We start from the raw sequence: 10,615 nt of genomic DNA on the forward strand, positions 1-10,615 counted from the left end.
TTTTTGCCGAGGCGGAGATAAAATGCTGCTGTTATAGAGATCATTTCGCACTATTCTACAAATTTTGTCTTGAGGCTAAATTACATTACAAAAATTAAAGCTAAATTCCTGTAATAAAAATGTTAAATAAATCATGGCTTATGACATGTGATATGTGATATGATACCTGCCGGCGGGCCCCAACCTGTGACATTGAGAAGTCCTTAACCAAGAACAAAGGTTAAATTAATGGCAAGAGCTCCTCTATCTACAAACATTGACATCTCCTGCCCCCTAGTGGAAGGAAGTCAATCAGAAACGATTTCGCCAAGGATTCTACAGAACAGAATGAGTTCAAATACAACAGGAAAACATATAGTCTTTCATGATGTTTAGGCCTATATATCTACCTCTTTCATGATGTTTAGGCCTATATATCTACCTCTTTCATGATGTTTAGGCCTATATATCTACCTCTTTCATGATGTTTAGGCCTATATATCTACCTCTTTCATGATGTTTAGGCCTATATATCTACCTCTTTCATGATGTTTAGAACCATATATCTACCTCTTTCATGATGTTTAGGCCCATATATCTACCTCTTTCATGATGTTTAGGCCTATTATATCTACCTCTTTGTGTAGCCGTTAGCGATGCTAACGTCTCCGGGTAGATGGAAAGGCAATAAAAAAAATCTGAAAAAACTGGAGGAAATCACAGTCCTGCTAACTGTCCTTCTTTTCTATGCTGTGGGATTGTTTTGGTATCAAGTATCATTTTTTAAATGATGCCTTTTTGAAGAACACAAGTCACTTTGAAATCTGCTATAAATACATTTATTTATATTTTTATTTTAAGTCCATTTTCATTGCTGTTACACTAAATCTATCCAAATCAATGTGTGAACACAAGGGCATGTTCATTTAAAAGATCATTATTAGCCTAGTCATTATCAGCCTAGTTCTGTATGGAATGCAGGCACATTATTGGACAAAATAAATAAACCAAATTGGTGCGACCAAATCATGTGCTGGTGCCACCAACCCGAAAAGTGGAAAACATCGGTGTAAAATCCTGCCTAACCTTGTTGATGAGATAGGGAAAGGACCGGCCCTTTCCTGTGCAGTATGGACAGGTCAGGAAGGACAAGTCATAAGGACAGGTCAGTAAGGACAGGTCAGTATGGACAGGTCAGTAAGGACAGGTCAGTAAGGACAGGTCGGTATGGACAGGTCAGTAAGAATGGGTCAGTAAGGACAGGGCAGTATGGACAGGTCAGGAAGGACAGGTGAGTATGGACAGGTCAGTAAGGACAGGTCAGTGTGGACAGGTCAGTATGGACAGGTCAGTATGGACAGGTCAGTAAGAATGGGTCAGTAAGGACAGGTCGGTAAGGACAGGTCAGTATGGGCAGTATGGACAGGTCAGTATGGACAGGTCAGTAAGGACAGGTCAGTATGGACAGGTCAGTAATAATGGGTCGGTATGGACAGGTCGGTAAGGACAGGTCAATATGGACAGGTCAGTAAGGACAGGTCAATATGGACATGTCTGTAAGGACAGGTCAGTAAGGACAGGTCAGTATGGACAGGTCAGTATGGACAGGTTAGTATGGACAGGTCAGTAAGGGCAATATAGACAGGTCAGTATGGACAGGTCAGTAAGGACAGGTCAGTAGGGACAGGTCAGTAAGGACAGGTCAGTATGGACATGTCAGTAATAATGGGTCGGTATGGACAGGTCGGTAAGGACAGGTCAATATGGACAGGTCAGTAAGGACAGGTCAATATGGACATGTCTGTAAGGACAGGTCAGTAAGGACAGGTCAGTAAGGACAGGTCAGTATGGACAGGTCAATATGGACATGTCTGTAAGGACAGGTCAGTATGGACAGTGCCATTTGGGATACATCCACACTGGATCTGTTCTTCAACCAGGACCATGTGTAAGTCGCTCTGGATAAGAGCGTCTGCTAAATGACTTAAATGTAAATGTAATGGAATTTGAGAGCCTCTCCCTGTCTCTGATTTGACGAGCATTGTGAATGTGAGCCTCTCCCTGTCTCTGATTTGACGAGCATTGTGAATGTGAGCCTCTCCCTGTCTCTGATTTGACGAGCATTGTGAATGTGAGCCTCTCCCTGTCTCTGATTTGACGAGCATTGTGAATGTGTACAATAAACAAAGTTGACCAGGCAATAGGGAAAGGGGGATACCTAGTCAGTTGTCCAACTGAATGTATTCAACTGACATATGTGTTCCGCATTTAACTCAACTCTCTGAATCAGAGAGGTGCAGGAGGATGCCTTAATCGACATTCACTTCTTCGGCACCCGGGGATCAGTGGGTTAACTGCCTTGCTCAGGGACAGAACAACAGATTTTTACTTTGTCAGCTAGGGGATTAGATCAACGCTCTAACCACTAGGCTACCTGCCGTCACACCCCAAATACCCTAATGTGACAGTATAACTTTAGACCGTCCCCTCGCCCATACCCGGGCGTGAACCAGGGACCCTCTGCACACATCAACAACAGTCACCCATGAAGCATCGTTACCCATCGCACCACAAAAGCCACTACTTCAAGGTCTCAGAGCAAGTGACGTCACCGATTGAAACGCTATTTAGCGCGCAGCACCGCTAACTAGCTAGGCGTTTCACATCCGTTACACCAGCACCACCGCTAACTAGCTAGGCGTTTCACATCCGTTACACCAGCACCACCGCTAACTAGCTAGGCGTTTCACATCCGTTACACCAGCACCACCGCTAACTAGCTAGTCGTTTCACATCCGTTACACCAGCACCACCGCTAACTAGCTAGGCGTTTCACATCCGTTACACCAGCACCACCGCTAACTAGCTAGGCGTTTCACATCCGTTACACCAGCAGCACCGCTAACTAGCTAGGCGTTTCACATCCGTTACACCAGCAGCACCGCTAACTAGCTAGGCGTTTCACATCCGTTACACCAGCACCACCGCTAACTAGCTAGGCGTTTCACATCCGTTACACCAGCACCACCGCTAACTAGCTAGGCGTTTCACATCCGTTACACCAGCACCACCGCTAACTAGCTAGGCGTTTCACATCCGTTACACCAGCAGCACCGCTAACTAGCTAGGCGTTTCACATCCGTTACACCAGCAGCACCGCTAACTAGCTAGGCGTTTCACATCCGTTACACCAGCACCACCGCTAACTAGCTAGGCGTTTCACATCCGTTACACCAGCACCACCGCTAACTAGCTAGGCGTTTCACATCCGTTACACCAGCACCACCGCTAACTAGCTAGGCGTTTCACATCCGTTACACCAGCACCACCGCTAACTAGCTAGGCGTTTCACATCCGTTACACCAGCAGCACCGCTAACTAGCTAGGCATTACACTAACAATATCATATTACTTATGAGGAAGTTGTAGAGCTCACGTGGTAATAAACTAGACTAGGGCCTTGTGTTTTGGTTAATCATGTCACGTGACCTGAATTATAACTTTAATTTAAAGCTTTTTCATCAAAATGTCCCCTTTTATTTTTATGTCAGGTGGTCCAGCACCATCCTCAGACAATTGCTTTTAATTTTTGGTCTAATTCTAATTTTTGGTTTAAAATTTTAAAAATAAAGGTTCAAATGCAGGTCATGTGAAATGATTAATCAAAACACGGAGGACAATGCTCCTCGGGGAAATTCTTTGTGTTCATTGTTTACGTTTACAAACCAGTTAGCTTGCAATCACAAATCTCTTTAGCCAATATGCTATTTTCTAACATATGGCTGCTGTTTCTTACATTATGATAATGTATAAGAAACAACATCAATACATAAGGAAATAGCATAGTCTATTGGTTAAAGATGTGTTTTTTAGACGTATAAAATGCTTCTTTCTTCCTCACAGCACAGGCTTTTTGACCTCTGGTCGAATCTGTCCAGCTCCAGGAATTCTATTGGAATCACATGGTCCGTGACATGAATCAATAGCTAGTGGGTAAAGGCCAGCTGTAATTTAAGCTGTGACATTGAGAAGTCTTTAACCAAGAACCAAGGGCTGAATGAATGGCAAGGGGCCCTCTATCTACAAACACTGATGTCTCCTGCCCCCTAGTGGAAGGAAGTCAATCATAAACGATTTCTCCAAGACTCAACAGAACAGAATGAGTTCAAATGCAACAGGAAAACATATAGTCTTTCATGATGTTTATGATATTTATGCTGCTGTCTGCATAAATGAGAGACCTAGTGATGAGAGAGATACTTTGTGTTTGTCTGTGATCTTTCTGAGAGATTTGCTTACAGATGCAGGAACTTAATTTGAGCCAGTTTGCTACAGCATGAAAATAACCTTGCAGCAACAGGAAATGTGAATTATTGTCTGGATTATAATTAAAGGATATTTTTTTGTAGTGATTAATACATTTTTGTTAAGACAATTCAAGACGGACATTTTAAAGTGGAAATTGGAAAATTTAGAAGCTTTTTTTATAACCTTGAATACACCACAATATTTAATTCCCTGCTGTGCAGGAAAATTCTCAGTAAGAAAAGAGTGATCAAATTAAGATCCTACATCTGTATGTTTATTTAATGTAAAACAACTCTGTTTTCAACGCTCCTTTGTCTCCTGTTTCGTCCAGAAAATGCAGTCAGACCAACACTTTGGAATCCACATGTTTCAAGGCTGATCAAATAGACATTCAGACAAATAACCAACATCACCTCCATGTTAAAAATAGAGAGAGCTGAGGGGGAACGGTGGTGTGGGTTTATACACGTTAGAAAACACACACATTATTATTATCATTATCACCATTATCATCATGAGGGTGAGGATGATCTATTATTCACAGCTTGTAGGTTGCTTACACACAAACACACACACACACACGCGCGTGGACACACACACACACCAACACGCACACACACACCCATATTTGCTGTGGTAGATAAGCATCACTTCAGCAGCCTGTGCACATGGCCACTAAGATGACCAATGAAACGACAGACTCAAGCTCACACCCTCTTCCTACCCTCTTTTCCCAAGAAGAGCACATGATGTGTTTGATTTACCTCCAGTAGCCTCCGTCCGGTCACTTCAGTTTATAATACAGGAGGATATGAATTAATGTCTCATCTGACAGTTAACGAGAGACATTAGTTTTGTTACATGATGTCATCCATCTAATGACATCTATCTTTCCTGGAATCTATCTATGATCCCATGTATAGTGAATCAGCAGTTTGTGTCTGATATCAGTTTACAATACAACTATTCAGAGAGGGTTTCCATGGCTGACAGAAGGTATGAATATATTTCATAATGTTCAGATAAATCAGGTGATAAATTAGGTGAAAAGGAGACTGGAGCGCCACTTTAAACCAACAACTCTGATGTTGCTGTTGCAACATCTCAATGTTCTGCACGTCATGCTATTGGAAACTCTTACCCAATCATTTACCTTTAAGTATTATTGCCAGAATTAAAGATCACTAGTTTTGTACCTGTTAATATTGTAAATAATATTTCAAATGTAGCATCCAACTTTTATTGATATTGTCTACATTTGATATGTACAGTGCCTTGCGAAAGTATTCGGCCCCCTTGAACTTTGCAACCTTTTGCCACATTTCAGGCTTCAAACATAAAGATATAAAACTGTATTTTTTGTGAAGAATCAACAACAAGTGGGACACAATCATGAAGTGGAACGACATTTATTGGATATTTCAAACTTTTTTAACAAATCAAAAACTGAAATTGGGCGTGCAAAATTATTCAGCCCCCTTAAGTTAATACTTTGTAGCGCCACCGTTTGCTGCGATTACAGCTGTAAGTCGCTTGGGGTATGTCTCTATCAGTTTTGCACATCGAGAGAGACTGACATTTTTCCCATTCCTCCTTGCAAAACAGCTCGAGCTCAGTGAGGTTGGATGGAGAGCATTTGTGAACAGCAGTTTTCAGTTCTTTCCACAGATTATCGATTGGATTCAGGGCTGGACTTTGACTTGGCCATTCTAACACCTGGATATGTTTATTTTTGAACCATTCCATTGTAGATTTTGCTTTATGTTTTGGATCATTGTCTTGTTGGAAGACAAATCTCCATCCCAGTCTCAGGTCTTTTGCAGACTCCATCAGGTTTTCTTCCAGAATGGTCCTGTATTTGGCTCCATCCATCTTCCCATCAATTTTAACCATCTTCCCTGTCCCTGCTGAAGAAAAGGAGGCCCAAACCATGATGCTGCCACCACCATGTTTGACAGTGGAGATGGTGTGTTCAGGGTGATGAGCTGTGTTGCTTTTACGCCAAACATAACGTTTTGCATTGTTGCCAAAAAGTTCAATTTTGGTTTCATGTGACCAGAGCACCTTCTTCCACATGTTTGGTGTGTCTCCCAGGTGGCTTGTGGCAAACTTTAAACAACACTTTTTATGGATATATTTAAGAAATGGCTTTCTTCTTGCCACTCTTCCATAAAGGCCAGATTTGTGCAATATACGACTGATTGTTGTCCTATGGACAGAGTCTCCCACCTCAGCTGTAGATCTCTGCAGTTCATCCAGAGTGATCATGGGCCTCTTGGCTGCATCTCTGATCAGTCTTCTCCTTGTATGAGCTGAAAGTTTAGAGGGACGGCCAGGTCTTGGTAGATTTGCAGTGGTCTGATACTCCTTCCATTTCAATATTATTGCTTGCACAGTGCTCCTTGGGATGTTTAAAGCTTGGGACATCTTTTTGTATCCAAATCCGGCTTTAAACTTCTTCACAACAGTATCTCGGACCTGCCTGGTGTGTTCCTTGTTCTTCATGATGCTCTCTGCGTGTAACAATACAGAGGCGGATGCAAGATGCAAGCAACGATGGTTTAATGAATACAGGTTACAGCAGCAACAGGACAGACAGACTGTACTCAGACGGAATCCGACCCAGGGACTAGGGCACATCCTCCTATGTGAGCGTGCTAAGAAACCCAGGGGAGAGTGTCCGGATGGGTAGGAAGGAGCACAGCAGATAATCCACACAAGGGCGGCGAGAGAAGAGTACGGACACACGACACAACCTCAGGGAAGTAACAACGATCTGACAACAAGAAACACTGGTTACAGAACATATAAAGGGAAGATAAGTGATTCCAGCTGGCGCAGACAATCAGGCCGAGATTGGGAACCACGCCCACACAAACACGGGAGAGAAAGAGAGAGAGAGAAAAGGAGGCAGTGGATTCATGAACCGTGACAATACCCCCCTAGGAACGCCTCTTGGCGTTCCCAGGCGAATTTACCTGTCGATTGAAATCATCGATAAGGGAGTGATCCAGAATGTCCCTAGCAGGTACCCAACTTCTCTCCTCCGGGCCGTAACCCTCCCAGTCCACCAGGTACTGGAATCCGCGTCCCCTCCTTCTAGAGTCCAAAATACGATTGACAGAAAAGGTGGGTTCCCCATCAACAAGTCGTGGCGGCGGGGGAACCGGGACCGGTGGGTTAATGCGTGCCTGAAACACAGGTTTTATTTTAGACACATGAAAGGTAGGATGAATTCTCCTATACGCCGGAGGAAGCTGGAGCCGGACCGCCACCGGACTAATGATCCTGGTGACTTTGAACGGGCCGATAAATTTGGGGGCAAGCTTGTTCGAAACGGATCGGAGTGGAATGTTCTTAGTAGAAAGCCACACTCTTTGGCCAACGACGTATACCGGAGGCTTCGACCGGTGGCGATCGGCCTTAGTCTTGGTGCGCGCCCCCACCCGGAGAAGAGTCTCACGGGCTCTGCTCCATGCGTGACGGCACCTCTGGATGAAAGCGTGAGCGGAGGGAACAGACACCTCGGACTCCGTACTGGGAAAGATAGGTGGCTGGTAACCTAAACTACACTCAAACGGAGAGAGACCCGTGGCTGCCACTGGCAACGAATTGTGAGCGTACTCAACCATAGAGAATTGTTGACTCCAGGAAGAGGGATTCTTAGAAACCAAACATCGCAACACTCTCTCCAAATCTTGGTTGGCCCTCTCCGCTTGACCGTTGCTCTGGGGATGAAACCCTGAAGACAGGCTGACACTCGCTCCCAGTAACCTACAAAACTCTTGCCAAAACTTGGACACAAATTGGGGCCCCCTGTCAGAAACTACGTCCATCGAACGAAACGCGAACGAAACGCCGGTAGAAATTGGCGAATCCCAGAAACCTCTGTAGGGCCTTACGGGAATCTGGGCTTGGCCAATCCACCACAGCCTTAACCTTGTCAGGATCCATGCGAATACCTTCAGTCGAGACGATGTAACCTAGGAATGGAACGGATTGTGCATGAAAAATGCATTTCTCCGCCTTGACAAAAAGTCCATTCTCCAACAACCTCTGAAGCACTCGTCTGACGTGCTGAACGTGTTCCTGGAGAGAAGAAGAAAAAATCAGTATGTCATCCAGGTAAACATATATGAACTGATCAATCATATCTCTCAGCACGTCATTTACGAGTGCCTGGAAAACCGCTGGGGAGTTGGATAGCCCAAAAGGCATGACCAAATATTCGAAGTGCCCTCTGGGGGTGTTAAACGCGGTCTTCCATTCGCCCCCCCCCCCCCTTATGCGAACCAAATGATATGCATTACGTAAATCCAACTTAGTGAACACGGATGCTCCCTGTAACCTTTCAAAGGCTGAGGACATCAACGGTAAGGGATAGGTATTTTTCACTGTGATGTTATTCAACCCACGGTAATCAATGCAAGGACGCAGAGATCCGTCCTTCTTCTCCACAAAGAAGAACCCCGCCCCGCTGGAGAAGAGGAAGGACGAATGAATCCAGATGCCAGAGAACCAGAGATGTATCTCTCCATAGCCTCCCTCTCAGGAACAGAGAGTGAATATAACTTGCCTTTAGGCGGAGACTCACCTGGCAATAATTCTATTGCACAGTCATAGGGACGATGCGGAGGAAGAGAAGCAGCACGGGACTTACTGAACACCTCCTTCAGGTCGAGGTATTCAACGGGCACGTTAGACAAATCCACTGCCTCCTCTAGAAACACAGAATCAGACACAGACGAACAAGCAGACACTAAACAGGACTCAAGACATTGGTTACAAAGTATTAACTTAAGGGGCTGAATAATTTTGCACGCCCAATTTTTCAGTTTTTGATTTGTTAAAAACGTTTGAAATATCCAATAAATGTCGTTCCACTTCATGATTGTTTCCCACTAGTTGTTGATTCTTCACAAAAAAATACAGTTTTATATCTTTATGTTTAAAGCCTGAAATGTGGCAAAAGGTCGCAAAGTTCAAGGGGGCCGAATACTTTCGCAAGGCACGGTATTGTCAGCACAACATGATACAGTAGGACGACATCTGTAGGCTTAAATTGACAGTGTTTTGTTCTGATTGTATCTTTACGAAATAAACTGCAAAGTTAGCACTTCTCTGTCCTGAAACAACAGATCTCAGTCAGAGTGGGACGTGTGGGTTACACGGACTCGTAAACACATCCGTTCAAAATGTATTTTCCGACATTGACACTGTAACAAGTAATATATACAAGATTATATTCAGGACTTGATATCTATTTTGTGCATTAAATGTGACCAACACCTGTTTTAAATGGGATATAGTGTAACGCAGACCGTTGTAAACACACCCTCTAACGTGGGTCCATGAATAAATCAAAATCTGTGCAGCACATGTTCAGTAGATCAGAAGATACCAGCTTTAGTCTGTTTCTCAAATGGCACCCTATTCCCTATGGGCCCTGGTCAAAAGTAGTGCACTACATAGGGAATAGGGTGCCATTTGGGACCCGGCTGTAGGCCAATGACACATGATCTCCTCCAGAGGCAACTTGACACATCACCTTTATATGATGACTGTGAGGGAGGTCAATGGTGTGGTTTAACATGCCTCACAACTCATGCTAGCCACATTTAGCATCCATGATGGACTGTAGGTAGTCAACTATAGGTAGTCAGCTAGTTTAGGCTACAGAAGTGGTAGTGTCCCTAAACTGCCTTTTAGACAGTCAGATAGTTTAGGCTACAGAAGTGGTAGTGTCCCTAAACTGCCTTTTAGACAGTCAGATAGTTTAGGCTACAGAAGTGGTAGTGTCCCTAAACTGCCTTTTAGACAGTCAGATAGTTTTGGCTACAGAAGTGGTAGTGTCCCTAAACTGCCTTTTAGACAGTCAGATAGTCAGAAGGAGTCATTTCAGTTTAAAAGCACATTCATTCATTCATTTATTCAATCATTGTAAAATATATTGATAAAATAACCATACACGTTCCCTAAGAAAAGCCAGTGATGGGTTCCTTATTCACTATTTCTAAGTATGTAAGTAGTAGTAGGGCTGCAAACAATTGGCCCAGTGTTATCCTGTGTAGGCCGTCGTTGTAAATAAGAATTTGTTCTTAGACCTTGTGTGGGCTTAATGTTCTGTGTACTACCCTTGTCCTAAGCGTAAAAAATTACCTGCCTTCACTAAACCCCAAAAATAAAGTAACTTAATTGAATTTTAAACCCCAAATCTGTTTTGCATGAAGAAACAACCTGGCGGCAGGGTAGCCTTGTGGTTAGAGTGGTGTATTTGCATCCGGAAGGCTGCAAGTTCAAACCCCTGAGCTGACAAGGTACAAATCTG

Source organism: Oncorhynchus nerka, linkage group LG6, assembly GCF_034236695.1.
Source record: "Oncorhynchus nerka isolate Pitt River linkage group LG6, Oner_Uvic_2.0, whole genome shotgun sequence".
In the NCBI taxonomy this organism is placed as follows: domain Eukaryota; kingdom Metazoa; phylum Chordata; class Actinopteri; order Salmoniformes; family Salmonidae; genus Oncorhynchus; species Oncorhynchus nerka.